The sequence below is a fragment of the Callithrix jacchus genome, chromosome 16 (genome assembly GCF_049354715.1).
Source record: "Callithrix jacchus isolate 240 chromosome 16, calJac240_pri, whole genome shotgun sequence".
NCBI classification, from domain to species: Eukaryota; Metazoa; Chordata; class Mammalia; order Primates; family Cebidae; genus Callithrix; species Callithrix jacchus.
In genome coordinates, this window is record NC_133517.1 from 10,578,163 (window position 1) to 10,597,004 (window position 18,842).

Sequence of the window (18,842 nt, forward strand, 5' to 3'; positions counted from 1 at the left end):
CCCCCAGCTCCCTACGCCGAGTCCCGTGTTCCCATGTCCCCGTGTCCCCGTGTCCTGCCATCCGCCGCCATGGCCAGCTGGGAGCTGGCGGGCAAGCTGGAGCGTCAGCTCTGGCAGGAGGAGGTCGAGGAGGGAGGCCCCCAGTCAGCTTCCCTCGGTGTCCCAGCCTCAGAGCCCGAGCTGGAGCCCCCCGCCCGCGCGCCCACGGCCAGCGCTGACGCGGAGCTGAACGCCCAGCTGAGCCGGAGGCTTGACATCAACGAGGGTGGTGCGCGGCCCCGACGCCGCAGGGTCTTCAACCCCTACACGGAGTTCCCGGAGTTCAGCTGCCGCCTCATAAGGACTTGTCGAGCGTATACAAACTGTATGATGCTGGGCAGAATGGCTTCATCCACCTAATGGAGCTGATGCTGATGCTGGAGAAGCTGGGCCCCCTGCTAGGCCCACCTGGGCCTGAAGAGCACGATCCGGGAGGTGGACGAGGACTTAGATGGCAAGCTCAGCTTCCGGGAGTTCCTGCTCATTTTCCACAAGCCCGCGACCTGGGAGCTGCAGGAGGACAGTGGGCTGACGGCGCTGGCAAAGCTCTGCGAGATCGAGGTGGCCCTGGAGCATGTCAAAGGTGCCTAGAACGTCTTTGAAGCTAAGAGCCAACCCTTGTCATGGCCAGGAAGTTTGAAGTAGAGTTGAAAGCTGAGCTAGATGAGCAGAAGCAGGAGGAGGAGGAGGAGGAGAGGCAGCTCTGCCGAGCCTTGCAGAAACTCAAGGCCAATTTCGGTACATAATTCGGTGGACCTTGCCGTCTGCCCACAGCTGTGCCTCACAGATTCCCCGGGAAGAGATGGGTGGGCAACTTCATCACTGCTGCCGTTTCCCTCCCTGAGCCAGCTGTCTCCACCCACCACCCCGTACCAGCTTCCCTGCCAGCTTTCTTTCCTGCCAGTGTCAAAGCCCCTCAGGGAGGGACCTGGGGTGGGCCGCATGCCTGCCCACCTCTGTCTCCTGTCTCTGCTCCTCCCACCTACCTGCACCCAGAACTTGTATCTTCTCAGCAGCCTTCACAATGTCCTTCTCCTTTTACCATTCCACATCAAAGAGTAGTCTGCTGTGTTAATTTGTACAGATATGTCTGTCTTTTAAGGTCCTCAGAGGAGATACCCATTTTCTCAGGGAATTCTCTGCACTTCTCTTTGCTTCCCATCCAGCTTCCCTGTTCTCATCTTTGGTAGGATTCTGCCAGTTGCTTTTGCATCTCCCGTTCCTGGGTAATGGCGGGTCTGAACAGAGGGAGGGTGAACCATTGCCTGTCTCCTCTTCACAGGAGGAACAGAATGCTGTCTGGTGACACACATTAGAGAAAGGACACAGGTCTGCTCCTTCCTGCCACCTTTGTCCGGTCCCTTAGCATTCCCCCAGCTCCTCCCTCTTCATCCAGCTCCATCTGTGTCTTTCCCACTCAGCCTTTTTCTCACTCTTAAATACGGTGCTACTTCACGGTAAGAATGAAAGAATACTTAGGATACCAATGAGTAAAAGGGTTCCTGTTCACTCTGACTCTATGCACATCGTATAACAGTGGACACTGATATTCCCAAGTGACAGATCAGGGCCTTTCAAAAATCCCCCAAGTCATGGCCATATCACCATGAGCCAGTTTCTAACATCTGTTCTAGGATATCCAGCTGTAGCTGTTCTTACCCTCCCCCCCCCATGCTTGTGAGTTCTTGGGGTTGCTCACAAATACTAGGGGTTTTTGGTGTATTTTTAATGAATATATCCCAATGTCATACTTACTCTCTTTTGTAACTGCCGTCTTTACAATGGAGAAATCATCTGCCTTTCTAAAAAGAATTGCTTACATTTGCTTTTTGTATAACATCATTTTCATATTCTAAAATAAATATAAAATAAACATCAAGTAATATCATTACCAAAAAATACACAAAGTGAGAAATCTGTGTGAAAATGATGTATAACATAATCGCATTTATTTAAGAATGTATTCCAAAATCAAACAGCAAATTTCAACAATGCAAAAACTGCAGTTACATTAGCACCAACCAAATATAAAAGATAAAAAATTGTATATCTTATTTTTTGAAACAATGTCACTTTGTTGCCCAAGCTGGTGTCCAGTGGCCCAATCTCACCTCACTGTAGCCTCAACCTCCTAGGCTCAAGTAATCCTTCTGCCTCAGCCTCCCAAGTAGCTGGGACAACAGGCACATGCTATCACACTCAACTAATTTTTCTACATTTTTTTTTGTAGAGACAGGTTTTTCCATGTTGTGCAGGCTGCTCTTGAACTCCTGGGCTCAAGTGATCTGCCTATCCAGGCCTCCCAAAGTGAAAAGATGGTATACCTCTATAGGGGAGCTCCATTGTTATCTTATGGGACTACTGTTGTGTATGCAGTCCATTGTTAACCAAAATGGCAGTACGCTGTGCATGACTGTACTACCATTGTGTTACAATTGCCTAGAGTATTTATACAGTAACATGCTGAACAGGTTTATAACCCAGGAGCAATAGTCTATACCATATAGCCTAAGTGTGTAGCGGGCTATACCATCTACATCTGTGTAAGTACATTCTATGATGTTCATGCAATGACAAAATTGTCTAATGATGTATTTCTCAGAACGTATCCTGGTTGTTACGGGAGGCATAATTATATTAAGATCACCTACAAAAGAAACCGTATCTATTAGCAATCACTCTCAATCTCCCCCACACTACCCAAGGAAACAATTAATCGATGTCCTGTCTCTACAGATTTGCCTGTTTCAGACATATATAAGTGGTTTTCCTTCACTTACTGCAATGTTCTCCAGGTTCATCCGTGTGGTAGCATGTATTGATATTTTATTCCTTCTTATTGTCAAGTAATGTGCCATCGTATGGATATACACTTTTATTTACATTAATAAATTAATGGATATTGGAGTTGTTTCCATTTTTTCTTGATCAATGCAGCTAAATGCTTCCCAATATGGTTAATCTTTTCAAATACCAACTTTTGGATTCTTGGTTATTGTTTTTCTAACCTCTATTTTATTTCTTTTCATTATATCTTTACTGTTTTCTTCTTTCTTTAGGTTCAGTTTGCTCTTTAGTTTTTAAAGTGGAATGTTAGTTATTAATCTGAGAGCTTTCTTCTATTTATTTGTGTATTTTTTTGAGACGCAGTTTCGCTCTTGTTACCCAGGCTGGAGTACAATGGAGCGATCTCTGCTCACTGCAATCTCCACTCCCTGGGTTCAAGCAATACTCCTGCCTCAGCCTCCTGAGTAGCTGGGACTACAGGCACATGCCACCACATCCAGCTGATTTTTGTATTTTTTAGTAGAGACGGGGTTTCACCATGTTGGCCAGGATGGTCTCGATTTCTTGACCTTGTGATCCGCCCACCTCAGCCTCCCAAAGTGCCGGGATTACAGGCGTGAGCCACCACATCGGGCTCTTCTCTTTTATTAAAGGCAATTATAGCCATGAATTTCCCTGTAAGTGCTGCTTTTATCTGTACCTGATAAGTTTTAGTTGTGTTTTTGTTTTCATTCATCTCAAAGCATGTTTTGACTTCCTTTGTGATTTATTCTTTAACCCAATGGTATTTAGGATTGTGTTTTTAAAGTTCCATATTTTTGTGAATTTCCTAAATTTCTTTCACAAATTCCAGTGTTTTAAGCAAATGTACTTTACATTATTTCAATCACTTAAAATCTATCAAGGCTTGTTTAATGGCCTAGCATATGATCTATTTTGGAGAATACTCCATCTGCATTTGAAAATAATACATATTCTGCTGTTTTTGGGTAGAGTATTCAGTAGATATCTATTAGGTCTAACTACTTTATAATATTGTTCAAATCTTCTATAACCTAGAAATTTTCTGCCCATTTTTTAAAATCCATTATTGAATGTGAAGAATTGAAGTCTCCCACTACTGTTTTTGAATTGTCTATTTCTTCTCTCACTTCTGTCAGTTTTTGCTGTGTGTGCTTTGGTGCTTTGGTGTTAGCTGCATACATGTTTATAATTGCTATATATTCCTCATGGGTTGACTTCTTTTTTTTTTTTGAGATGGAGTTTTGCTGTTGTTACCCAGACTGGAGTGCAATGGCACAATCTCAGCTCACGGCAACCTCCGCCTTCTGGGTTCAAGCAATTCTCTTGCCTCAGCCTCCCGAGTAGCTGGGACTACAGGTGCACACCACCATGCCCAGCTAATTTTTTTTTTGTATTTTTAGTAGAGATGGGGTTTGACCTCATTGACCGGGATGGTCTCAATCTCTTGACCTCATGATCCACCTGCCTCAGCCTCCCAAAGTGCTAGGTTTACAGGCGTGAGCCACTGAGCCTGGCTGACTTCTTTATCATTATGCAATGTCCTCTACTTTTAGTAATGATTTCTGTTTTTTGAGATGGAGTCTCACTCTGTCACCCAGACTAGAGTGCAGCGGTGCAATCTCGGCTCACCACAACTTCTGCCTCCCGGGTTCAAGCAATTCTCTTGCCTCAGCCTCTTGAGTAGCTGGGCTTACAGAAGAATGCCACCAGACCTGGTTAATGTTGTTGTATTTTTAGTAGAGCTGGGGTTTCACCGTGCTAGCCAGCCTGGTCTTAAACTCCTGATCTCAGGTGATCTGCCTGCCTTGGCTTCCCAAAGTGCTGGGATTACAGGCGTGAGCCACCATGCCCAGGCTTTAGTAACAATTCTTATCTTAGAATGTGTGCGTTTTTTCTTATATTTGCATAGCTACTCCAGCTCTCTTATTGTTGCTCTTTGCATAATGTATCTTTTTTCATTCTTTTTGCTTTTATCCTATTTCTTTCTTTTGCCAGCTTTTTTGAGATATAGTTTGCTCACAACTCACCCATGAAAAGTATGCAGTTCAGTAGCTTTGGCATAATACATTAATAATTTTTCTAAATTGTGGTTATGTATCTATATAACATAATATTTATCATTTAACCATTTTAAGTGTAGAATTCAGTAGCATTAATTTTATTCAAAATGTTGTGCAGGCTTTACCACTATTTATTTCTGAAAGTTTTTTGTCACTCCAAACAGAAACTCTGTAGCCATTAAGCAGTATGTCCTCATTTCCCTTTTCCTTTAGTTTCTGGTAACCTGTGATCTATTTTTTGTCTGTATGAATTTGTCCACTCTAAATGTTTCATCTAAATGGAATCATATAATATTTGTCCTTTTTTTATCTGTCTTATTTCATTTAGCATTATGTTTTCAAGGTTCATCCACGTTATAGCATGTTATCAGAATGTCATCAGTCCTTTTTTTTTTTTTTTTTTCCTGAATTGAGATGAAGTCTCACTCTGTCACCCAGGCTGGAGTGCAGTGGTGAGATCTTGGCTCACTGCAACCTCTGCCTCCTGGGTTAAAGCAATTTTCCTGCCTCAGCCTCCTGAGTAGCTGGGATTACAGGTGCCCACCTCCATGCCCTGTTAATTTTTGTATTTTTAGTAGAGAGGGGATTTCACCATGTTGGTCAGGCTGGTTTCAAACCTTGTCATTTGCCCACCTTGGCCTCCCAAAGTGCTGGGATTACAGATGTGAGCTACCATGCCCAGCCCGAACGTTATTTCTTTTTATAACTTAATAACATGTATATACTCTACTTTGTTTATCTATCCACCTGTGGATGAACAGTCCGAGCACCTGCGGTCAATGTCTCTGGATATACACTTTCAGCTTTTAACATTTGACCATGATGTGCCTACATGTGGCTTTTCTTTGATTTATCTTTCTTAGAATTCATTGAGCTTCTTGGATGTGTGGATAAATGTTTTTCATCAAATGTGGGAAGTTTTCAGCCACTACATATTCACTATATGTAGAATTCTTGGTGATCATTCTGGTGATTTTATTTTTTATTTAGTTATTTTTTTTGAGATGGAGTCTCACTCTTTTGCCCAGACTGGAGTGCAATGGCACAATCTCGGCTCACTGCAACGTCTGCCTCCTGAATTCAAGCAATTCTCCTGCCTCAGCCTCCTGAGTAGCTGGGATTACAGGCTCCCGACACCATTCCTGACTAATTTTGTATTTTTGGTAGAGACAGATTTTCTCCACGTTGGTCAGGCTAGTTTTGAACTCTCGATGTCAGGTGATCCGCCCGCCTTGGCTTCCCAGTGGGATTACTGGTGTGAACCACCGCATCCAGCTCTTTTTTTTCAATACTTTAAAGATGTTGCTACAGTGTCTTCTGGTTTTCATTCATTTCAAGATGTTTATAATGTGTTAGCTTGAGAATAGAGAAAAAAGGAAAAAAAGACTGGACCTGCTGGTCACTTCTTAATCCCTGCACTTTGGGAGGCAGAGGTGGGTGGATCATCTGAGTTCGGGAGTTCGAGGCCAGCCTGACCAATGTGGAGAAACTCCATCTCTACTAAAAAGACAAACTTAGCTGGGTGTGGTGGCACATTCCTGTAATCCCAGCTTCTTGTGAGGCAGATACAGGAGAATCGTTTGAACCCAGGAGGCGGAGGTTGCAATGAGCCCCAAGATCATGGCACTGCACTCCAGCCTGGGTGACAGAGCAGACTCCGTCTGAACAGAAAAAAAAGAAAAAAGCCTGTTGCCATTCTTATCTTTGTTCATCTATACGTGTGTGTGTGTGTGTGTGTGTACTTTTTTGTTTGGCTGCTTTAAAATTGTTTCTTTACCACTGGTTTTAGGCACTATAATTGTGATGTGCTATTGCAGACTAAAGTATCATTTTCCCTCCCAAATTTATATGTTGAAATCTTAACCATCAATAGGATATTGCAAGGAGATGGGGCCTTTGGGAGGTTATACTGTAATGAGGGTGAAGATCTCATGGATGGGATTAGTGTCCTTATAAAAAAGACTGCAGGACATCCGGGCACGGTGGCACATGCCCGTAATTCCAGCAGTTTGGGAGGCCAAGGTGGGCGGATCACAAGGTCAAGGGATTGAGACCATCTTGGCCAACATGGTGAAACCTTGTCTCTATTAAAAATGTAAAAATTAGTTGGGCGTGGTGGTGTGCACCTGTAGTCCCAGTTACTCGGGAGGCTGAGGAAGGAAAATCGCTTGAACCCGTGAGGCAGAGGTTGCAGTAAGCCCCAATATCGTGCCACTGCACTCCAGCCTGGGCAACAAGAGTGAAACTCCGCCTCAAACAAACAAAAAAACTGCAAGGAGCTTAGTGTCCTTTTGAAAGAGATCACAGGGAGCTTTCCAGCCTTCTTTCTGCCAATAAGAAGTCAGCCATCTGCAGCCTGGAAGAGACCCCTCACTGGAAGCTGACTGTGCTGGCACCCTGATCTCGGACTTCCAGCATTCAGAACTGTGGAAAACAGGTATTTGTTTTTCATACTACCTAGTCTATGATAATCTATGTATTGGCCCAAATTGACTAAGACATGTGCCTTGGAAAAGTTTTTAAAACTTCTCCTGCTTGGGTATGATCCCCTTGGAAATGTAGGCTTAGAATTGTCATTAAATTTGGAAAAAGTCATTATTTCTTATTTTTTTTTTTGTTCCATTCTTGCTCCACTATTTTTGGAAATTCAATTACACCTCTATTAGGCCACTTGATGTTATTCCACAGCTCACTGAGGTTACATTTATTTTTTCCAGTCTTGCCTCTGTTTCATTTTAGATGATTTATATTGTTGTCCCCAAGTTGATTAATTATTTTTTCTACAGTGTTTAACCTGCTGATGGTCTGTTTCAGACTATTTTTCTTCTCAGACATTGTCTTTTTTATCTCTACATGTCTATTTGTGGGTTTTTGTCTTTTAATTAGCAAATGTGTTCTTTAAAAACATGTCACATAAAATTCGTCATCTTAAACATTTTTAAGTGTACAGCTCAGTAGTGTTAAGTATATTCACATTGTCATGAATCTTAAAATTTTTTTGTTATATCTCTCCTTAAAGTGCTCATCCTTCCCTGGCATGGTGGCACGCGCCTGTAGTCCCAGCTATACGGGAGGCTGAGGCTGGAGAATCGCTTGAGCCCAGGAGTTCTGGGCTGTCTGCGCTATGCCGATCGGGTGTCCGCACTAAGTTCGGCATCAATATGGTGACCTCCTGGGAGCAGGGGACCACCAGATTGCCTAAGGAGAGGTGAACTGACCCAGGTCGGAAATGGAGCAGGTCAAAACTCCTGTGCTGATCAGTAGTGGGATCGCGCCTGTGAACAGCCACTGCACTCCAGCCTGGGAAACACAGCGAGATTCTGTCTCTATTAAAAAAAAAAAAGTGCTCACCCTTCTACCTTCTTGAACACGTGACCCATATATTAACTGTTTTAACTTACTTGACGACTATTTCTGTCACTTCTGTCGTTTCTGGATCTGATTATATTGAGTGATTTTTTTTCATTGTCAGTCTTATTTTCCTGCCTCAGCATCATAAGTAGCAATTTTTTACTAAATGACAGATACAGTACATTTTACTTTGTTGATTAATGAAGTTTCTGTATTTTCTTTTTCTGATTTGGGGGCTTTGTTTTGGGATACAATTAAATCACTTGTAATCAACTTTGTTCTTTTGAGGCTTGCTTGTTTTGCTTTGTTAGGTGGGCCCACTACAGCCTTCAGTGTAGAACTAATTTGGACTCAGTGTTGGTTCAACACCCTGTGATCATGCTCCTTCTGTTAGAGCTTTGATTTGGCTGGTGGGAACATGAAGGTTTCCCAGCCCTGTGTGAATTTTAGGACTGGCTCAGGCCCTGCTGGAATCTTGCGGTGGGCTCTCACTGGCCTTGGTAGTTTCCTCACACACCTGTGCTGATCAGTTCTCCTTTGAAACTCTCTCTGTACAGCTCTCCCTGCTCAGATACTTGACTCCATAGATTCTAATGGACTTCACCAGTATGAACTTTGTCTCCTCGGCTCAGTAGACCACTGGGCTCTCTTTAGTTATTTCCTTCTTACCTGTAGCCTGAAAATTCTCCCCAGACAGTAAGCTGGGGCTTGATCTATTTCTCTAAGAGATCTTTATGTTTCATTTCCTATTGACTAATATCTGGAAACCATTATGGCATATATTTTGTCTGGTTTCTTAGTTATATATAATGGGAGGATAAATCTCATTTTTTAAAAAAGAAAATATGACCGTACTAAAAGCAAAAATCTGGGCTGGGAACAGTGGCTCATGCCTGTAATCCCAGCACTTTGGGAGGCCAAGGCAGTTGGATCACTTGAGGTCCAGAGTTCCAGACAAGCCTGGCCAACATGGTGAAATCCCAACTCTACTAAAAATACAAAAGACTTAGCCGGGCATGGTGGCACGCACCTATAATCCCAGTTACTCAGGGGCTGAGTCAGGAGAATAGCTTGAATCCAGGAGGTGGAGGTTGCAGTGAGCTGAGATCGAGCCAATGCACTCCAGCCTAGCAGAAAGATCAAGATTCCGTCTCTAAATAAATAAATAAATGCAAAAATCTGAAAAATGTAATATATTGTTAATGAATATATACACATATAATAAATGTATGAAGAAATGCATGGGAAAGATAAATCCCAAATTCAGAATGTTGGTTACTTCTGGGGAAGCTGTGAGAATGAGTAATGTGATAAGGTGTGAAAAAGGCCTATAATTGCATATGTAATATTTTACAGCATAAGCTGAATGGTGAACACACAGATATTCAGTTTACTCTGTTATATTTAATATCTGACTCAAAAGATCTTATCACATATAGATCCCAGAATAACAAAGGATTACGATTTTTAAAAAGACAAAGAAACTGTGACAATACTACAAGAAAAAAACGTGTGTGTCTTAGTGCATCTATCACCTTGACTGAACCTTTTACTTTCTCCTTCACATGTGTGTGTAGGCTGGGGGTGGTCGCTCACACCTGTACTCCCAGCACTTTGGGAGGCTGAGGTGGGTGGATACATGAGGTCAGGAGTTCGAGACCAGCCTGATCAACATAGTGAAACCCCGTCTCTACTAAAAATACAAAAATTAGCCGGACATAGTGGCAGGTGTCTACAATCCCAGCTATTTGTGAGGCTGAGGCAGAAGAAGTGCTTGAACCTGGGAGGCAGAGGTTGCAGTGGGCTGAGATTGTGCCATTGCACCCTAGCCTGGGTGACAGAGTGAGACTCTGTCTCCAAATAATAATAATAATAAATAAAATAAAATTGAGGAAATGGTTTGTACAGAGCTGCAAGAAAGAGCCCTTACACTGTTACCTCATTCTCCCTATTCATGATTTCATTTTGCTGAGCTTCAGCCACACTGCTTTAAACTTCCATAAAAGTAAAGAATAGTCTGGGAACATGTCTATTCTCCATATCAACTTCTCAGAGCAAAAATCAAAGAAATGGGCACAGGACCAGCTCAATGATTTCATAAATTGTTGATCATTGTAATTTGTTATCTTTTATTTTTTGAGATGGAGTCTTGCTGGGCTGGAGTGCAATGGTGAGATCTCGGCTCGCTGCAAACTCCACCTCCCGGATTCAAGCGATTCTCCAGCCTCAGCCTCCAGAGCTGGGATTACAGGTGTGCACCACCATGCCCAGCTAATTTTTGTATTTTTTGGTAGAGACGGTGTTTCACCTTGTTGGTCAGGCTGGTCTCGGGCTCCTGACCTCAGGTGATCTGCCTGCCTCAGCCTGCCAAAGTGCTGGGATTACAGGCATGAGCCACTGCACCTGGCCCCATTTCCTCAATTTTAGAGGAGTGAAATAGCAAAAAGACTTGGGGAAGCTCACCAGATCACCTTCTGTTTCTAACTTGTGCCTACCAGAAGGACCAGACCTAGTAATACTGATGTCCTTGTATAGTTGTTAAAAGAATTCTTGCCACCGCCAAGCATGTATCTATGTCTTTCCCTCCCTCCCTCCCTCCCTTTTTAAAATTTTTGTTCTTATTGCCCTGGCTAGAGTGCAATGGCCCAATCTCAGCTCACTGCAATCTCTGCCTCCCAGGTTCAAGCAATTCCCCTGCCTCAGCCTCCCAAGTAGCTGGGATTACAGGCATGCACCACCACACCTGGCTAATTTTGTATTTTTAGTAGGATGGAGTTTCACATGTTGGTCAGGTTGGTCTGGAACTTCTGACCTCAGGTGATCCACCTGCCTCGGCCTCCCAAAGTGCTGGGATTACAGGTGTGAGCCATCGTACCAGCTTTTCCCTCTTATTTTTCCTCTCGGTGTAAAAGATTGTGGTAGTCATTAATCATGTTTTCTAAATAGTCCTGATTCTCTGTCTTCCAGGACATGGTAGGACTGCATTTCCCAGACTTGGTTTGGATGAAGCCATGTGAATAGTTCTGGTCAGTGAGTTGTAAGTGAAAGAGACAAGCATCACTTCCAGACCAGAGCTTTTCTTTGTGGGTGTGAGACCCTCCAAATTCTCTTTTCATCTGTCACAACAACACGAAAGTTTCAAGCAGGTGCCTGCTAGCTCAGCTCGAGTCTTAGACAGATAAGGAGCAGAGCCCTAGGCTGATCCTTGATGGGATTACTGTGTAATTCCAAAATAACCTTTGCTTAGAAAGCACTAAAGGTTTCTTCGTAATATTCAGCTTAAATGACCCTTTGGAAAGGCAATCTTTGACCACTCAGGATAAAAGTCCTCAAGGGTTTCAGTTACTTTCTAACACATTCCCATGTTTAACTGTCTTCATGGTATTCCTTACTGCTTGAAATAGTTTTTTATTTATTTGTACTTTGTGTGTGTGTGTGTGTGTGTGTGTGTGTGTGTGTGCCTCCTCTCTTTAAAACAGAAAACTTGCTGCTTATTTCATTCACAGAAGTCTCCCTAATGCTTTGAGGATAGAGACAACTAGGTATCAGATCAGCCAGTTACTTACAGGCCACGGCAAGCAGTTTACATTTAATTCTTTTTTTTTTTTTAATTTGTGAGACAGGGTCTTGCTCTGTTACCCAGGCTTGGGTGCAATGGCACGATCTGGGCTCACTGCAACATCTGCCTCCTGGGTATAAGTGATTCTCCTACCTCAGCCTCCCAAGTAGCTGAGATTATAGGCATGCACCACCATACCTGTTTGTATTGTACAATGCAATACAAGACACCTGTACATACCTAATGTTTGTATTGTACAATACCATACAATACACTTATATTGTACACACCTAACGTTTGTATTTTTAGTATAGATAGGGTTTCGCCATATTGGCCAGGCTGGTCTCGAACTCCTGGCCTCACATGATCCAACTGCCTTGGCCTCCCAAAGTGCTGGGATTACAGGATGAGCCACTGGGCCCAGCCCCTAAGTTTGCATTTAATTCTAAGTGCAATGTGAAGCCACTGAAGAAGGATAATGAGGCTCTGACTACTTTCAGAGAATAGACGTGGGAAGGGGGAAACAGTGAAAGTGAAAATAGGTCAGTCAGTAGACTGTTGTATCATCCTAGGCAAGATGAGGGTTGCTTGAACTAGGGTGGTGTCTGTGGACCAAAGTGATAGGTCTTGTTGATGCAGGAAATAGGGAAAGTAAGGAAACAGGAATGACTCTCAAATTTCTGGCTTTAATAACTAGGTAAATAGGTGTGCCATTTATTAAGACAGGAAGAGTAAGGAAAGAACAGTTTGGGGAAGGTTGTGGCAAAGAGTTAGATATCTAGAATTCCCCTTTGACTAAATTAAGAAGACATTCTGAAATATATATATATATATCTCAGTTTTGGGTTACAGATAGAAATCTGAGAATTTTTAAGTTATTTATTACCACTTTTGGAGAACATCTGAATACCAAAATAAATTTTAACATTAGGGCTGGGCATGGTGGCTCATGCCTGTAATCCCAGCACTTTGGGAGGCCAAGGCAGGCAGATCACCTGAGGTCCAGAGTTTGAGACCAGCCTGGCCAACATGGTGAAACCCTGTTTTTGCTAAAAGAAAAATAAAAAAAATAGCTGACTGCAGTGGCACACGCCTACAATCCCAGCTACTCAGGAGGCTGAGGCAGGAGAGTTGCTTAAACCTGTGAGGCAGAGGTTGCAGTGAGCCGAGATTGTGCCATTGCACTCCAGCCTGGGTGACAAGACCACAGCTCAATCTCAAAAAAATAAATTAAAAAAATGTAAAGGTCAGACAGGTGTGGAGAAGCCCCCAAAAGTAACTGAGAAAGATCAACCAGAGATGTGGGGAATCCCAGAAACCAAACAAGGAAAGTATTTCAAGGATAGAGAGGTCAAGTGCTTTGAATGCTACTAAGAAGTCAAGTGAGAGAACAGAGAATTTCTTTTTTCTTTTTTTGGAGAAGGCTCTGTTTCCCAGCCTGCAGTAGAACACAACCACATTTATGCCAAATTAGTTGGGCATGGTGGCGGATGCCTGTACCCCCAGCTACTCAGTTGGCTGAGGTGGGAGGATCACTTGAGCCCAGGAGTTCAAGGTTGCAGTGAGCTGTGATCAGGTCACTACACTCTAGTCTGGGTGACAGGGCGAGACCCGTCTCAAGAAAAGGCAAGATCCGTTTCATGGAAAAAAAAAATGGGCCAGGCTCGGTGGCTCATGCCTGTAATCCCAGCACTTTGGGAGGCCAAAGCATGTGGGTCATCTGAGCTCAGGAGTTTGAGAGGAGCCTGGCTAACATGGTGAAACCCCATCTCTACTAAAAGTACAAAAATTAGTTGGGCATGGTGGCAGGCACCAGTAATCCCAGCTACTTTGGAGGCTTAGGCAGGAGAATCGCTTGAAGCTGGGAGGCAGAGGTTGCAGCGAGCCAAGGTCGTGCCATTGCACTCCAGGCTGGATGACAAGAATGAAACTCCACCTCAAAAAAAAAAAAAAAAAGAGATAAAACAAGTAGTGATGGAGACATTAAATAAGGAGGCAGTCAGAAGAAGAAACAAAAGCAACATTAAAAGTGATTGCTTGTGGGAGTGAAACTAGAAATGGAATAGAAAATAGCTGCTTTTCATTATAAGCCCTTCTGTACTGTTTTTTTTTCAAAATACGTAGGCATTACAATACTTTAATAAAATTAAAACCTATTTAGGTGTGAATGAGAACTTTAGGTTGGGATCAAGCTTTATCAAGGCCGAATTAGTTACATTTTATCAAGGGGCCATTTATTTGCAGCCTTTTTCCATGCCCTCTTCATAGCCTTCTCTCAATATTAGGTGTGTGTGTGTGTGGGTGTGTGTGTGTGTGGGTGTGTGTGTGTGTGTGACAGAGTCTTGTTCTGTTGCCCAGGCTAGGAGTGCAGTGGTGCGATCACGGTTGACTGCAATCTCCGCCTCCTGGATTCAAGCCATACTCCTGCTTCACCCTTCATGGTAGCTGGGATTGCAGGCAGGCACCACCACGCCCAGCTAATTTTTGTATTTTTGGTAGAGACGGGGTTTCACCACGTTGGCCGGGCTGTTCTCAAACTCCTGACCTCAGATGATCTACCCATCTCAGCCTCCCAAAGTGCTGGGATTACAAGCGTAAGCCACCACCCCCAGCTTCAATATTAGTTTTCTCCCAATATTAAAGGGATTCATTCCTCTCCTGCCTCTGGCTGTCTCCCACCTTCACTTAGGAATATCGCTTTTCCAGCTGTTTTCTGCTCAACTTTTTTTTTTTTTTTGAAAGGAGTCTTGCGCTGTCACCCAGACTGGAGTGCAGTGGTGCAGTCTTGGCTCACTGCAACCTCCACCTCCAGGTTCAAGCAATTCTCCTGCCTCAGCCTCCTGAGTGGCTGGAGGCGCCCGCCACCATGTCCAGCTAATATGTTGTATTTTTGCTAAAGACGGGGTTTCTCCATGTTGGTCAGGCTGGTCTCGAACTCTCAACCTCAGGTGATCCGTCCCCCTCGGCCTTCCAAAGTGCTGGGATTACAGGCGTGAGCCACTGCACAAGAGCTTATTGTTTTTCAATCTCAAAAACAGAAGATTAAGGTGCCCAGACTTTTTACTTTGTAGTGTATTATTACTGTGGTTAATGCAAAACACCTTATCTGATTCCGATGAATTTATTCCCTTTTCTTTTCTTTTTTGTTTTGGAGACGGAGTCTTGCTCTGCTGCAAAGCTGGAGTGCCGTGGCCCGATCTCAGCTCACTGTAACCTCTGCCGCCGGCAAGTGATTTCCCTGCCTCAGCCTCCTGAGTAACTGGGATTACAGGTGCTTGCCACCACTTCCAGCTAATTTTATTATTATTATTATGATTTTTAGTAGAGATGGGGGTTTCACCAAGTTGGCAAGAGTTGGGTTTCACCAAGAGGTCGATCTCCTGACGTCGTGACACACCTGACTCGACCTCCCAAAGTGTTGGGATTACAGGCATGAGCCACTGCTTCTGGTCTTCTTTTCTTTCTTTCTTTTTTTTTTGAGATGGAGTTTTGCTCTTGTTGTCCAGGCTAAAGTGCAACGGCACAGTCTCAGCTCACTGCACCTCCAACTCCTGGGTTCAGGCAATTCTCCTGCCTCAGCCTCCCAAGTAGCTGGGATTACAGGCATGCAACAAAGCATCCAGCTAAGTTTTTTGTATTTTTAGGAGAGGCAGGGTTTCACCATGTTGGCCAGGCTGGTTTCTAACTCCTGACCTCAGGTGATCCACCCACCTCGGCCTCCCAAAGTGCTGAGATTATAGGCATGAGCCACCTCGCCCAGCCTATTCCCTTTTATTTTCATTTCCCAGTCCCATTTTCTGCTCACCCTGAAATTTTTTTTTTTTTGAAAAATAGTGAACTCGGAGGAATTAATCTATGTTAACAGACTATCAGGTGCTGATATGTATAGATGGGGGAAGATTTCGGGCAGTGGGTGAAGCCTTCCAAAGCACTTCAAATTGTATCATCTTTACAGGGTTCATTTCATTCTTATTATGTAATGATTCAGCAGTTATTAACTGGGGTTGGAATCAGGATGGACCTTAAATAGTTGTTGAGATATTAATAAAAACTTTTTATTACAAGTTCTTATTAACTTGATTTAAATAGGATTTAGTACATCCCAAGCATGTAAGTGAGTAATAAATATAAATTGTGCAATTATGAGAATGACATCAAACTACTATAGATTTAAGGTAAAGATTGTTGTCTTATCGACCACACACCTTTAATTTACATTCTTACAACACAAATGAAACTCATCAAATTATTTTGACAGTTTTATATACTTAATCAATGTGTTGGATATGGGAAACAAACACATAGCCTACAATTAACTGTAAACAATTGTTATTCCCATTATTATTAATTGATGTCAGCCAATAACATTACATAACCTATACAACTTCTCCTTCCAAAAAGCGCAGCATATTTCTCATATTTTTCTTATTCATTAAAACATTTTCCCATGATAAAAAACATTACTGGCGGGCAGTGTGGGGTGGAAATTAAAAATAAAAAAAATTACTGGCATTAACAATCAGAAGTTCATTACTTAATGCAAACAATGATTTTTTAGGGGAATATTATTTTTTGAAAATAATTATGCATTTTTCTGTAGATGAGGGTACAGTTTGCAATAATATTTTGCAATGTTCTTCCCAAAGGTAGGAAAGTTCTAATAAAAAGATAACGAAAACTACTGAATTAAAAATCAGTAAAGGCAGGCTGGGCTTGGTGGCTCACACCTGTAATCCCAGCACTTTGGGAGGCTGAGGTGGGCAGATCATTTGAGGTCAGGAGTTCGAGTCCAGACTGGCCAACATGCTGAAACCCTGTCTCTACAAAAAAAAAAAAAAAAAAAAAAAAAAATGGGACGATGAAGCAGAGAATTGCTTGAACCTGGGAGGCGGAGATTGCAGTGAGCAGAGGAGACAGCGCCACTGCACTCCAGCCTGGTGACAGAGTGAGAGCCCACCACAAACAAACAAACAAACAAACAAATCACTAAAGGCAGAAAATAGGTTCTATTTTTCCCCCTCTATTCTATTTCTTTCGTATTTCTAAATAGAGTCTGGACTTTACCTTCATATCACTTTATTGAACTCATATATTTTCTTGTTTTTGCTAATTCATCTACAAGAGGCCTACTTTATCTTTTTTTCTTTTCTTTTCTTTTTTTTTTTTTTTTTCTGCTCTCTTTGTCCCAGGATGATGCCTGCCTAATGTCAGTCTTTTGGATATAGAGGGGTCTTTTTTTCTTTTTTGAGACGGAGTCTCCCTCTGTCCCCAGGCTGGAGTGCAGTGGCGCAATCTTGGCTGACTGCAACTTTCGCCTCCCGGGTTCAAGCGATTCTCCTGCCTCAGCCTCCCAAGTAGCTGGGACCACTGGCGCGTGTCATCACACACAGCTAATTTTTTGTTGTTGTAGTTTTAGCAGAGACGGGGTTTCACTATGTTGGCCAGGATGGTCTCGATCTATTGACTTCGTGATCCGCCCACCTCAGCCTCCCAAAGTGTCGGGATTACAAAGGTTGAACCACTGAGCCCGGCTATCTTTAACTTAAAAAAAAAAAAAAAAATCACTTTTGGAAACTCTTCCCTACAGATTTCAAACAACCTGGGAATGAAATACTGTTTGAGTTCATCCATACGTATTTCTTTCTTTCTTTTTTGCAGACGGAGTTTCGTTCTTATTGCCCATTTTGCCCAGGCTGAAGTGCAATGGTGCCGTCTTGGCTCACTACAACCTCCACCTCCTGGGTTCAAGGGATTCTCCTGCCTCAGCCTCCCTAGTAGCTGGGATTACAGGTGCCCACCACCATGCCTGGCTAATTTTTGTATTTTTAGTAGAGATGGGGTTTCACCATGTTGGCCAGGCTGGTCTCGAACTCCTGACCTCAGGTAATCCACCCACCTCAGCCTCCCAAAATGCTGGGATTACAGGCGTGAACCACCATGCCCAGCCTCCATATGTATTTCTAACAAGTTCAGCGTCTTACTTATAAATAGTACTTGAAGGAATGAATACAACTTTTTCTTTATGTAGTTATTTTACACTTGATTAAAGGAACTTAAAAAAGATGTAGTTAAACCCAAGACAGCTGCTTTCCAAAAATTCTCACCTTCATTATTTGTGATTACTAGTAAGACCTAGCAGAAAAAAAACTCTCCAGGAAGACAGTGAAATATCACACCATTACTAAAAGAAAGAAAAAGGAACAGTCTTTTCTATATTTAACTAACTTAAGAGAAAAATAGAAGAGCTGTTATTTTTCGAATAATGTTTGTATTTTGTGATGGAGATAATTTTACATTCTAAAAATACTATTTTTATAGTAGGAAGCAGTATAAGTTTGAATTCCGGCTCTGTCGATTGCTGCAAGAAGTTGGTTAAGCTACCGGAGCTTGCTAAGCCCTACCTCGCTGTAACTGCAAATTGTAATATCGTCTACCTCTAGAATGGCTGTAACTCGAGTCAGGCTAATTTAATACAGGGTCTGGCCACCAGGCAATCAGTACCGTGCCAGTCTAAGTGGTCAGCTGTGATTCACTCAAAACAATACAGATGCACACGGATGTGAGTTCATACTTTGAGTCTTATTCAAAGATTGCTATTAGCCAGGCTTTTTGATAGGTGCACTATGAGTATTATTTTAGGACGCACGGCGTATAATTACACAAGTTCAAAAGCTGATAATTGACAGCTCACAATGCTTTACTCTGGGTTCTGCGTTGACTTCAGAGAATGCACTGCCTGGAAATAGGCAAGGCCAAACACTGACTCAAAAACGAAACTTTATTTAACGCAGTGTTTTTAGTGCGTACTCCTGTTTGGCGAATGAGAAGGTTTTACATTCAGAATATTAAAAGGGACCCCGAGGACAAAGCAAGATATCAGAAAATAAGATCACATCCCTCAAGAACTAAACGAATAGGTCACCAGACACAAGCTTGCAGACACACGCCTTTGCCCGAGTCCCGGGATTGCGCGCGCGGCTGCAGCGCGACAGGGGCGGGGCCACAACCGTAAAGCAGCCCGC

At 42.9% G+C, this 18,842-nt stretch overlaps 1 pseudogene; it reads left to right on the forward strand.

Moving 5' to 3' along the window:
* On the forward strand, positions 1 to 915 carry LOC100395761 (EF-hand domain-containing protein D1 pseudogene; annotated as a pseudogene).
* Positions 916 to 18,842: the final 17,927 nt, after the last annotated feature.